Source organism: Triticum dicoccoides, chromosome 5B (genome assembly GCF_002162155.2).
Source record: "Triticum dicoccoides isolate Atlit2015 ecotype Zavitan chromosome 5B, WEW_v2.0, whole genome shotgun sequence".
Taxonomy (NCBI): domain Eukaryota; kingdom Viridiplantae; phylum Streptophyta; class Magnoliopsida; order Poales; family Poaceae; genus Triticum; species Triticum dicoccoides.
The window spans coordinates 230,943,845-230,957,482 of NC_041389.1; positions in this window are offsets into that span (position 1 = coordinate 230,943,845).

Genomic DNA, 13,638 nt, shown 5'->3' on the forward strand with positions numbered 1-13,638 from the left:
GGGTTCGTTCCCCCGATCCGATCTGGATCTGGGAGGAGGGGGGAGAGCGAGTGGGGGGCGAGTGGGGAGAGTGGAGTGGCGGACCGGCTAGGGTTCCGGTCGGGGTGGGGGGTTAAGGGGAGGCCGGCTGGGCCAGGTAGGCCGGCCTGGCCGGTGAGCTGGGCCGTCTGGCCCAGTTGGCCAGGGGGCCTTTTTTTTCCTTTTATTTTTGTTTTGTCTTTTGCTTTTGTATTTTTTTCTTTAATTTATTTTCTTTAACTGTTTTTATTTAATTTAGAACATTTAGGTATTTTATAAAAATGGGTTTGTTGCACCATAATTAACTTTGTAATATTTGACAACCACCAAACATTTTAGTTTTAATTTTTGAAAATTTTTATTGTTATTATTAATTTGAATTTGAATTTCGAACGGTTCCGAATTATTGTGAGGATAGCAACAGTAATCGAGGTGATGTGGCATCATTAGCGGAGGGTTACTGTGGCTTAATTATCCGGGCGTCACAATAGTGTACTATGGGAACGTCTTACGCGATGGTCCTTTCGAGGTGGATGTGTCCTTGTACGAGTCGACTACAGTTGTAGTTAGAGACATGGTGAACGTGGGTTAGGCAGCTGTGAGAAGGTGCATCCGAGCGGTGTTTGCCCTAGGGATGCAGGGGGAAAAATGACAATGGAGGCCTTCGTTGCTGACGGAGCAAATGATGGGATAGCTGTCCGTTGGGGTTTGCGGCCTGTCACAGGTGATCAGTCGTGGGGGTCGTACATTAGGTTTGCAAGCAATCCCAATAACCAAGTGTTTGGTCAGCCGATGGTGTATGTGGAGTTCATTTCAGTCACTGATGTTGCCGGACGCAGTAGCAGGGGCGGTGAGGTCGAGTTGGCCATCACATCAGCCCTTAGCATCGGCCCATCGGAACCGACGGGCGACCAGCCTGTGTACGACACAGGATATTGGTCTGCGGCCGTTGACATGAGTGAACACGTGGAGGGATTGCCGGAGGCGCTAGATGATGACGATCACTCTTTCGCGTCTTCCGAGTCAAGCGAAGAAGAAGATGTTCCTCCCTAGAGGGCGGTCGCGGTGTCACTGCAACCTGGGTTTTTATAGGATATGAGCATCACAAATGAATTTCACTCTGTTTCTGGCCTAGAAGCGGGGAGCCTGGAGGTTGGGCAGGTTTTCCCAGACAAGAAGTCTGCTTACCAAGCAATTAATAGGTATGCAATCGCCCTCCACCGCCAGCATAAAGTGAAGCAGTCTGATAAAAAAAGAGTTGAAGGTCATATGCATCCACACCGCGGAAGGTTTCCGTGGAAGAGTTCTCGCTAGACTGAAGCCTGGGGTATGTCAGTCATGGCATATCACAAAAATAGTGCAGCATAGCTATGAGCAAACTGGGACTCTTTCAAATCACCGCAATGTGACGGCAAGATATGTGGCACAGGTGATGGAAACGATTATGCAGAGAAGTCTCAACATTAGTGTTAGGGCTTTGCAAAAAGATGCAGAAGATCAGATTGGCTTCCTTGTCAGCTACAGCAAGGCTAGGCGTGCGAAGGAAAATATATTCCAGAACTTGTATGGAACCTATGAGGAGGCCTATTCTTATGCCCCCAGAATGCTTCATCAGATAGCAAGTGCTAATAGGGGGACTCAAGTTTGGCGGAGAGAACGTTAGAACCCAAAGAACCCGGGTGAGCTAATCCTGGACCGCTTATTCTGGGCATTCGCCCAGACTATACAAGCCTTCATGCACTGTCGCCCGGTATTATCAGTTGATGGTACCTTTCTCACTAGAAAGTATAAGGGCACACTATTGGTGGCGATTGCAGCAGATGCAAATAATCAGCTTCTTCCTATTGCATACGCACTGGTCAAGAGCGAGAACAAAGATAGCTGGTTGTGGTTCCTGAGCTGCGTGAAGATGGGTATCGTGAAAGAGCGTTTAGGTGTTTGCATCATCTCTGATTGCAACACGGGATTATTAAGTGCTCTCGACATAATTAAGGAGTCGTCAGAAGAGTGGGGGTGGCCGGATCTAGAGGGAAGGTGGTGCATGTGGCATTTGGCAGCAAACTTTTACTCCAAATTCAAGAATAAGGATTGGTTCAAGTTATTCAAGAGGATGTGCATGCAGAAAACTCAAGCCAAAATGAATGCCATCTGGGCAGGTATCAATGGTGAGATCGAGCGTGTGGCCTTGCCGCAGAGAGAAGACCGGAGGGGTCGAAGGACGGCCATAAATTTGAGCCAGTGGATCGGCGAGAATTGCCCTGATTTGTACAAGTGGGCGCAGGCTCATGACACCGGGACTCGGTATGGAATAATGACCAGCAACATGTCAGAGGTGTACAATGGTGTTCTTAAAGGGGTGAGAGCCCTGCCTATCATAGCCCTAATTGAAGAAACTTGGAACCGGACCCTGTCATACTTTGCAGACAGGGTTACCGTGGCTAAAGCACAAGTTGAATTGAACAAGCCATGGTCCAAGAAGATGCAAAGACATCTAGACGAGAAAGCAAAGAAGTCCCAAAGCCATGGATGCAGGAAAGTGGACGCACTTAGGAATAAGTGGGAGGTCAATGTGCGAGCCAAGTACGTTAAGGGTCACCACAGAGGATCAAAAAAGCAAGTTGTCACCCTCGGCCCAACGTCCTGTGAGTGCACGTGTAACAAGCCCAAGCTTGAGGGCTACCCTTGTAGTCATGTGCTCCAGGCGGCTGCAGATCAAAAAATCAGTGTTGAGCCATACATATCACCGTACTTCAACATGTACAATCTGTACAACACTTGAAACGGTGAGTTCTGGGCCTGGGGCATTGATATGAACTACAAAATGTTGTGGCTAGATGGGCCAAAATGGGTTCCGAACACCGACTTGATGAGAACCGCCAAGGGACGACGTCAGTCTAGGCGTCATCGCAATGACATGGACCATAGCCAGATGGGAGAACCAAGGCGATGACGCGTTTGTAGGTGTCCTAGACATTCACGTAGGGAATGCCCGTATCGAGCGAACAACACCGCATGATGTTGATTTATCTGTACTCGCTATGTCTACTTATATTTGTATTATACTTCTATTAATTTAAATTGAATCTGTTTGTATTATTGTATTTATATTTATTTCAAATTGAATCTCTTTGTACTATTGTACCCATGATGTTAAGTTCAGCTAATTAATGTAAATTATATCTCTTTGTATTATTGAATCTCTTTGTGTTATTGTATTTATATTTATTGTCCATTGAATCTCTTTGTGTTTTTTTTGTATGTTTGTGTGCAGGTTATGGCTGAAGTGTCAGTGCTTTTGGAGGGGCCCCATGACGTCGGCCACCGTTGCCACCTATTTTTGAACCCAAATAAAGAACATGATTATCGGAGTTACAGACTTCGAACCGTAAAGAAAACCTGACCAATACACAATTATTTCATTCCTCACCTTGACGCTTATGGACTACATGCTTTTGCTAGGCTCACATCATGCGAAGAACCATCCCAGTTACGTTCGGGCCCATCCCTTTTGACATCCCTCGTTGACCGGTGGAGACCTGAAACCCACACCTTTCACTTTCATTTTGGGGAGCTTGCACCTACACTAAAAGATGTTTCTATGATCCTTGCTCTACCAATTAGAAGTGAGCCGTTAGTCTCTCCACGAGTATCACAAAATATACCAGACCGTTTTGGGATGACAATGCCAGAATCACAACGTACTGGTGGCCCTCGTGGCATCCCACTCCCCTGGCTTCATGATAACTTTCGTAATTTTCTAGCTTCGCTGATTCTGAGACGAGGAAAACACATCTGTTTGCGTATTTGTTGTGGCTCCTCGGGGTTATGTTTCCAAATTCACACGGGGACGTACTTCTCCCTGGTTTCATCTACATTGTGGAGAAGATGGTAGATGAACCTTTACCCGAGCAGCCAAAATACAGCTTCGGTGTAGCCATTCTATCTCATACATATAGAGGCTTGTGTGATGCCACACAAAAAACTTCCTTCACAAAAAAAGCTCCGTTACTTTGTCTCCCCTATGAGTTTATACAGTTGTGGTCCTGGGAATACCTCCCTGTAGGACGACCTCGTATAATAAATCCCATACACCCATACGACTGTAGCAAGGGCAACTGTGTAACTATGGCCAGCAGGTGGACAAAGGCACGGAAACATTGGTCTCCAAGTATTGCGAAAAATTGTTACCCTATATATCACCAGCAATTTGAGGCACTTGATGAGTCTGTAGTCACATGGAACCCATGGACTCAGGAGCATGTACAGATGGTCTTTGATATATGACCCATCACAACAGGCATGTTGACCGATAGTGCATTCTGGCTGACTCGCTGCTACTTATTGTTCCTGTGGTGTGTTGAGCCTTACAACCCAGAGCGTGTCATGAGATAGTTCGGTCTGTATCAGGAGATTCCACCACCTTTTCCAAGATGTACCGACGAGGAAACCAATAAGTAAGATGTGACCTCCCTAAATAGTTAGTGTCCTTTTTAATTTACTAAACTCACACTTTGTTACATAATTTGCAGGCTAACCAATATGGGCCATGGTTGGAGTCTTTACGGTTGGAGGGAACGCAACATTCAATGGGTACGCAAGTGGGAAAATGAAGCGCTAGCAGATATAGTGTATCAACTTAGGTACATTTTATTTACATTATTTTATTACAATTACCATACGATGCGTGAAGATGCCTTGCTTTCATCACAACGGTTGATGTTATTATATAATTTTGCAGACCGTACGATGGAAGTACAGCTCAAGCGTACAAGCAGTGGTACTGCATCAGCACGCGTACAAGCCTGGCCGGTCAACCAGCTACGATACCAACAAATCTCACGCACGAGGAGCAGATGCAGAGACCTGTTGAGTTGCATGCAACTTACTATCATGATCGGATGGTAATCACTAGTAATTTTTTCGGGTCCATCATTTCATAATCATTTCAACCAAATAACAACCAAATATTTTTCCAGCTTCAAACTGCCAACGACATAGGGCAGATGGCGACGGAAAGCATGCCGCCCAGGGGACAAGCTGTCAGGTCATTCAATAAACGTTTTAAAGAATACGTGCTAACAAAGTCGAGATGTGGTAGAGGCGACGACGTTGTCACTGGAGCGTACAACATGCCAGTACCGAGGTCAGCCTGACCGAGTGCGGCGCCGTCATCCAGACCGAGCGAGGCGCGTACAAGCCATGGGCAGTGGGGGGAGGGTCTGAGTACTACAACGACATTGCCACGACATGACTCCTCTCTGCCACTACATCGCTCTTCTTCGGTGCTGCTTCGCCAGGGGCAGACATCGCAGGACCATGGCATGGGCTTGGATTCGAAGCCCGAGCTGTATCTTTCCCCAAACCCATATGCATACACAGGATATGGCGCATACACTCAAGGTGAGGGATCTCAGTCGTATCTCTCCACACGAGGGATCTCCATGCCCGGGGAGACTCGTGTCCCAGATTTAAACCAGTACACGGTAGAATGTCCAGACAGTACAGGAGAGGGATTTGATCAGGTAGTCATGTTTACATTTTAATGCATTTGTAGTGATATTACATATTATCCTCTAACAGTTTTTGTTTACAATGTTTCTGTGTGCAGGGCATACCTGATGTAAATTGGGACGATGACTACACCCAACCTGGCGACAATGTTAACGCAGTAGATACGAATTTCTTCAGAGACGATGTTATTGGCCCATCTTTTATCCCCAAGGAGTCACAACAACCATACGCCTAGAATTATGCATCAGGTTCGCAACAAGGATTACAGACTCCACCACCTATGCAGGAGTCGCAGACACAGGAAGACCAACTGGAGTACGGTCGCGGTCTTTGTGTAACTCGACCACCTAATCGCTTGGAGCTTTCCGGTCCGAAGGGAAGGCCAGGTGGCCATCGTTGACTACAATGATTAATCTATCCGCGTGCGCGACCCATTGTATCTACATATGTCAGTATCAGACTTTTCGATTTGAACATCTATGTATGCTGAAATAAAAATGCACCAGTCGGGAACAATTTTTCCCGCCTATATCTCCCGCCATACTATCCCGCTCCACTCTTCGGCTTATGTTTTCGCGCAACCCTTTCCCCTTAATATTTTTCCGCCAACGCTTTCCCTCCATATGCTCCCGCCACCTGTTTCCTGCCAACCCCTTCCCGCTATATCTTCCTGCCACCCGTTTCCCGCCAACCCCTTCCCGCCATATGTTCCCGCCAACCCTTTCCCGCCATACTACAGTCGTTCTTTCCCGCCATTTTCTCCTCTCTACCTATAAAACCCCCTTCAGACAGAGGTGGATAAGCATTCGAGTGTAGTGTAGTCGAGATGTCCCATTATCCTTTCGATCGTAGTTTTCACCCTGGGATGAGCAGGACTCTTCTGAGGCTAGCTATCGATTTTAGGATGGACAATAGGATAGTTCCATGGGACAAACTCACAGGTAGTGACACCATAATGAATGAGTTGGCTCACCAATTACGTAGGTCTGGGTGGCCTGAAAGGACCTATGAGGAGGTACGTAAAAAACTTTTTAGGTTGCATGCAAGGTGGAAGAATGTAGTGGAGCCAAAGAGTGAAACTTTCAGAAGGACTGCAGAAAAGCATCCATTTTTATGGACTGAGGAGAGCGAGGATGAAGATGATATCTTCATGTCGCCGCTTCCGGGTTCTGCATCGTCAAAGAGCAAGAGTTCTGCATCATCTAAGGGCAAGAGTACTGCATCCTCGAAGAGCAAGAGTTCTGCATCGTCCAAGGGTAAGAGTTCTGCATCCTTGAAGGGCAAGAGTTCTGCATCGACGGAGGATGACGATGATGCCTTCATATAGTTTTTAAGCTGTATTCCAGTTCTACCGTTTAATTCATATGTACTTGCATTATTAGTTTGTACTCTCTTATTGTAGGGCATTATGTTCTATCTTAATTTCATTTTGAAGTTGTTGCACGATGTTCGATATTAGTGGAGGGAAAGAAAATGCCACTACTTTATTCTAAAACTATATATTTTTTCCATTATGACACGGTACAACTGAAAATAAGATACATCGTAGAACTGAAATAAAGCTACATTTAGCTATTGAAATAAAGCTACATTAAACTGCAGAAATAAAGATACAAATGATTGCGAAATTTAAAATACTACCACAGGAATCTACTGAGTCCAGCGTGGATATTTTCCTTTTCCATCGCCAGCTTCTTCTGCTGCCTTGGCCTCACGAGCCATTTCTTTCTTTCTTTCTCTGCCTCACGAGCCTCCTTTCGCTGTCGTTCCTGCTCCTCCATGCGATGAGCCTCTTCTCTGTTTTTCTTTCCTAAATCCTGGAAAAAAACGGTGTTGCTCTGCATAGTATTCTTTTAACTCTCTCTCTTGCTCTGCTTTCTCCTCAGCTTTCGCCTTCTCGCGTCGCTCTTCCGCATAGAAACTATTCCACGCACGGCGACTTCTTTCACGAATCTCAGTCACTGCCCAAGCCGGCATCTCCGTGTCAATCCAACGATAGTACATGCACAGAGGCGGAGGAGACTACAACAAGAAACAAGAATGCTATTAAAGAATCAATAAAAATACCAACAATATCTATTCGTGATGGTTAAAGCATACCGCAGGCTTATCGACTCTGAAATAGCTATGGCTGGATCTTTCTCATAATAGGCACACATGAAAAACTTCATGCCCAACCAATCTGAAAAATCCATCACCTCCTTCACCTTGCAAAGATCGCCACACCAACACCGCAAGACTGCCACCCCCAGAGGCAAACTTGCATTCTTTATTTTCCTCGGCCTAATACTTTGATCCGACCAAGACAAACTCATACCGACTGAAAAAATGTGTTACACACTTTGCGCACTGGCGATTTCGAGGATGGCCGGACGAGAGCCTCGGTATCTCCTTTTATAGGCTCAGACGATAAATGATGGCGAGAAAATAAGCGAGAACAAAGGAAATTAGGCGGGAAATTTTAGGATCCCTGTAGTGTCGGCACAACAGGTTCCCGCAGCATCGGATTCCCGCAGCGAGTGACTGATTACCGCAGTGTCGTCGCATCCGCTCAAGCAATAGCCAGAGCGATTCTCGCAGTGCCGTTGCATCCTATGAGGCAACAGTAGCAAAAGCAGGACTGATTCCCGGGCGAAAGAACCAAAAGCAGGTATCAGCGTCCATATTCCCGTGCGGAAATCACGCTCTTGGGTGCTGTCACCTCACCTGCAGCAGCAATTTTCAAAGCATGGGAATGAGCGCCATCTGCCACACTGGTCATGTCGGCTACAGGTGCCGCCTGCCGCGGTGGCGGCCTGGCCCGCACCTCGCCTTCCGTGCAGCTTCTTTTGTCGGCCAGGGAGCGACATGGGCAGCAGTGCCCGCCTGGTCTAGTGGCGGCATAGCCCGCCAGGCCTGGTCCGTTCCGTCACGGCTCGGGGCACTGTACTAATCCGTTTTCGCCGGCCGGCCGCCTCCTGCCGTGGCGGCAGGGCCCGCGGCCTCCTAGCATGGCGGCAGGTGCCACGTGTCACCTGCCGCGCCTGCCGCCACCGCTGAGGGAGTCCTTTTTGTCAAATTGATCCACAGGTAGTCTTTTGTCAATTCATCTCGGCAGGAGGCCCTTTTGGACACAAAATCTAGGGACGAAACTTGGGGAAAGAGGGGGTACAAAGGACCAAAAAGTCCCCAAAAAACAGAGCCATGGAGGAAGGGTCCGGGCACCCGGGGAGGGACCGGCCGGGCACCCAGACCGGTCAGGGACTTGCTCCCAGGTTCGGCCGGGCACCCGGGTCGAAGAGGCCGGGCACCCGGGCAGCACAGGGGGCCGGCTGGGAAGGGTCGGGCACCCAGGGGCCCAAGTCCCGGGCACCCGAAGGGGCGGCTGGGAGCTGGCGAGCGGGCGGCCGGGCACCCGGGGTTGAGGGCTCGGGCACCCGGGGTAGGCTGGGGCGCGGCCCAGGTCTCGGCCGGGCATCCGGGGCCATGTTGGCCGGGCACCCGGGGTAGCCAGGGGGCCGGTCCTGGGCACAGCCGAAGGCCCGGGCACCCGGGGGCAAGGGGCCAGGCGCCCGGAGGGTCCAGGGGCCCTTCTCCTTAGTGCTTCTCGTGGCCTTCTTCCTCCTTCTTCTCCTTGGACACTTGGGTCTCCGTCCTTGCTTCCTCGCGTTGGTCTTCAATGAACCTAAGAATGCATAGCGTGTCTTTTTGAGGTAGGATCTCATTCCCATGTAAAACCGAACGGAACTCGAAGAGGAGAGAGTCAATCTCGTTCTCGATGGCGCGTGCACGTGCTCTTGTCATTGGTCCACTCGGTGCTTGCGGTGGTGATGGAGTGTCGGTGCCGGTAGACGAGGGATGCTCCGCATCCTCTAGCGCCCCGTTGCCTTAAGCATTTATCAATCTTAACATATAAAGATCAGGATTAACTAAAGATACAACCTAGGATTGATTAGCGATGCATAAAGATTTTCTACTCTTGATAGGTGATGACATGCTTTTGTTATACCAAGGCCTGGCGGTGTTGGTTTAAGTAATTCTTCAGGCGAGGTTTAACGTTTACCTTGTTCTTCCCGCTCGTGCTTTAATTATCAGCATTTTCCGACTGCAATCTATAACCAATAAAAGAAGTTGCTGTTAAATGTAAAAGGAGATGTAACTTAACCAAGCAAGTAGCAGTGCTGCAATGAAATCCCTAAAGACCACCTCCAACGCAAGGACGCAACTTAACCAAGCCAGGCGAACATGATCGTCCATTTGTGTCCCTGCGACCGCAGGTGTGCTCAACAGGCACGGGCGCACAGCGCATTTCACAAACAATACATAAAAAACTTAAAACTAAAATTAAAATAGTTTGACAAGGCCCGGCCGTCCTCGCCGTTGTATATTAAACTTAAACTTAAAAAACATAAAAAAGGCACTTAAGAAAACTCTAGATCATTAAAATAGTTTGACAAGGCCCGGCCGTCCTCGCCGTTGTATATTAAACTTAAACTTAAAAAACATAAAAAAGGCACTTAAGAAAACTCTAGATCTGGCCGTCGCTCTCGTCTGTGGTGAGGACGAGAAAGGGCGGTGGCTGCCACAGGTGGGTGGACGGTGCCTGACATGGCGGTGACCACATCTCCACGCCCACCCACATGGCTGGGGCAGGCACGTACTCCGGCGTGACAGGCATGGCCGTCATCCACGTCCAGGAGTACCCCACTAGCGCCTGTTTCCAAACCGGCTCCTCCTGCATCTCCTCCTCCACTACCACCCCATCCTCCGGCTCAGGGATGGCGACTTCACCGGCGGCATACAAGGCGAGTTGCACGTCGAGGCTGTACCACTCCTTGAACTCATCGAGTTTGGAGTCCTCGAGCATCTTCTTGAGGACCTCGTCCTGCTCTTCGTCGTCATGGCTGGTGGCGGGGACGGCAAACGCGCACGCCACGCATGCGGGATGGACTAGGAGCACGCGCACGGGACGGGCTAGGAGCACGAGCAGCAAAAAAAGTCTGCTGCCGCATGTCGTGCTTGTCCTGGAACAACGTGTCCCATAGAGGCGAGTCGACGGTGTACCCCTAGTCGCGGAGGAGGTCAGGAGGCAGATGGGCTCGCCGGCATTGGATCTCCAAAAACGAGCTCGGACGCTCACCGGGATGGGGGGCACGGGAACCCGATCCGGGCCGAGATGCCACCTGTTCGGCAAGTGAGCATCGCCCCACGACAACAGGGTGGTCGTGTTCTAGTAGCGATGGCACAGTTCCACGCTGATGTAGGGCCGCTGCCGCGGTGCACAGCAAGAGACGAGATGGCGAAGCTTGGCGCGTCCCTCCTCGGCCCCGACGAGCCTGACAACGACCCGGCCTTCCGGTGGTGCTTCCCGGGCTTCCCCAGGATCCACTTCTATGCCATTGTGGATGTCGGGCGGTGGGCGACAGCGCTGGCTAGGGTTTGTCAGGTGCGTGGGGAGTAGAGGGAGAAAGAGAAGTTTGTGGGAAGTGGACTAGCCCCTCTGCATGCGCAACCGTCTCATTAAAAAAGCCCGATGTGGATGGGGTTGTGTTGCTGACGCGCGTGACATTTAATAGGACCGGAGCGACTAGTTGGGCAGCCGACGCGCGGGCCCGAGGCAAGCGGACACTAAGGGCGTGTTTGGTTCATTGGCCCGCACCTGCATCGCACCCACGATGCAATTTTCACAGTGTTTGGCAGCCCGCATGTCTAACTGGGCCAGGCCCGGCTGATGCAAAATAGCCCCCCCCCCCAGCCAGGCTGAGGTCGCACGCAGGAATCGGCCGTTTCCCCGAGCCTGCACCCGCCGTTGCACGCACGCCCTGCACCCACGCGAGCAAGGGGTAGGGTTTCTCTCCTGGCAGGTACCCCGACGCATTCACGCCGCTCTCTCCTCGCTCCCCTCCCTCTCCTGCGATTTGGATCTCGCAGCCCGTCGCTGCTGTGGACATCGCCGGCGGGGATCCTCGCCGCTGCGGAGGTAGAGCCCTCCTCCTCCCCTCCCTCTCCCTGTCCCCCATCTGTTCCCATACCTCTCCCTGTCTCCCATCCGTCCCTCCTTCCCCCCTCTCCCTCCCCCCTCACATCCCCATCTCGCCGCCGATGCGGATGGGTGAAGCGGCGGCCTCCTCTCGCAGTCGACGGGAAAGAGGGCCTTCTCCTCCATCTGGGTGTGGCAAGCACCAGTGCATTCTTTTCCCATCGCCTCCCCTCTCCTTTTTTATGTAGGTTCAGATCTGTCAACATCCTCCTTTTCCCCTATGGATTAGAGATGGCTTGGTAGTTTTGATGTTAGGTAAGGTTGGTCATTAGCATGGATATGTGTGATATGTCCAGAACACTTTGCTAGATTATATGTAAATGAAGGAATCAGTAGATAGGTAGACAAAATAGTTATGCAAATGGTGCAAACGGACAAGGGTTTTAAGGAGGTGCACCTAAACCAGGTGCCTAAGAATTGTAGTGAGCATTTTGGTCTTTCCATAACAGGGACCCAAGTGTACAACCACCTCCGCAAGTGGCGTGCTAGGTGGGTGAAGATAAGTAAGCTCCGAGACATTAGTGGATCACTTTGGGATGACAACAACTATGTCATATCGCTGGAGGAAGAGCACTACCTGGGTCATATCAAGGTTTGTACTAGCTTTGAGTTGATGACCATGCTATTTCATTTCTTGCACATAACCACACTTCATGTTCGACCATCCCCGTAGCTATTTCATTACTTATGCTCAAAGAACTAGCTTTTACTAGTTGTTAGAACCTCATCAGTAGCTATTTAACTAACCTTGCCATAATCACACTTCTTGTAGGACCATCCAAAAGATGTTGAGTACCTCAATGTGCCTTTAGAGAATTATGTTCAGATGCTTGCTATCTTTGGGAGTGGTATTGCTACAGGAAGGTATGCAATGACACCTCATCAGGCTCTTGGGGTTCCTTCAATGGTGGAAACCTCCCCATCTTTTGTAAACCTTGAAGGTTGTGGTTCTGAATTTGTTGTTGATGGGAATGAACCTGGCTCGAGTGCTACTGCTGCTGCTCATGGGGAAGATGTTGGTGCTGCTCCTCATGGGAAGGAACCATGTAAGGATGCTTCCAGCTCCACTGGCAAAAGGAAAAGGGCTAGCCTGATGAGTGAAGAAGAAGTTCTGGTCATGAGCAACATGTCTGATGCAGTCCGTGAAGTTGCTATTGCTATCAAGTCCACCGGAGAGGCACACCCAGAGCTTTACAATGCTGTCATGGAGCTCCCTGGTTTTACCGAGGATGATCTATTGATTGTCTTGAATTATCTCAATGAAAACGCCAACAGGGGTAGGAGCCACTCATTCGTGCAGATGTCAGAGACTCGTCGCACTCGTTGGGCCATTCACCACCTCTCCAAGCTCAACGGTGAAGTGCCCGTGCCCAAGGATGGAGTGCCCAAGGATGGAGTGCCACAGGATGGAGCGCCTAAGGATGGAGCGCCCAAGGAAGGAGTGTGAGCAAATATGTGCTAATTCACACCAAACTGGCCATATTTTATTGTATTTGGTCAAAAAAACCATGCACCTATATATGTGATGTATGGAATGTAACATGAACCTTGTGTTATGTTCCTTTGCTGGACTGTAATATGACAATATGGATTGATGGCTATCTAATATGCGAACTCTAGTATGTACTGGACTGTAATATGACAATATGGAATATATATATATATGTGTGTGTGAACTTTTAAGATGTGCTGACACTGGATACTTGATTTTTGCGCACTCTCTATGATCCTGGAGTATGTTTTGAGCTATTTTGTGCCATATAAACTGCTTATTTGTATATAAACTGCTTATATACTTATAAACATACAAGATATTGCTGAAATTTTCTTTCTCTTATCTCTGCCATTTTTAAGACACGTGACATATTCTTTTATTACTTGAATCAAAAAATATATCTGATATGATCTTCTAATTATTTTACATACATGTACAAGCTTCCTAGAGTCAAATTCCACATCATACAGGCTACCAAACAACATATGTTGTATGTTGCATCTCTCATACAACCCAGATGCAGCATACCAAACAAAATCTGAGCTGAGCCTGCCCCATATCATGCAGTGCACCAAACACACATCTTATCTCTATT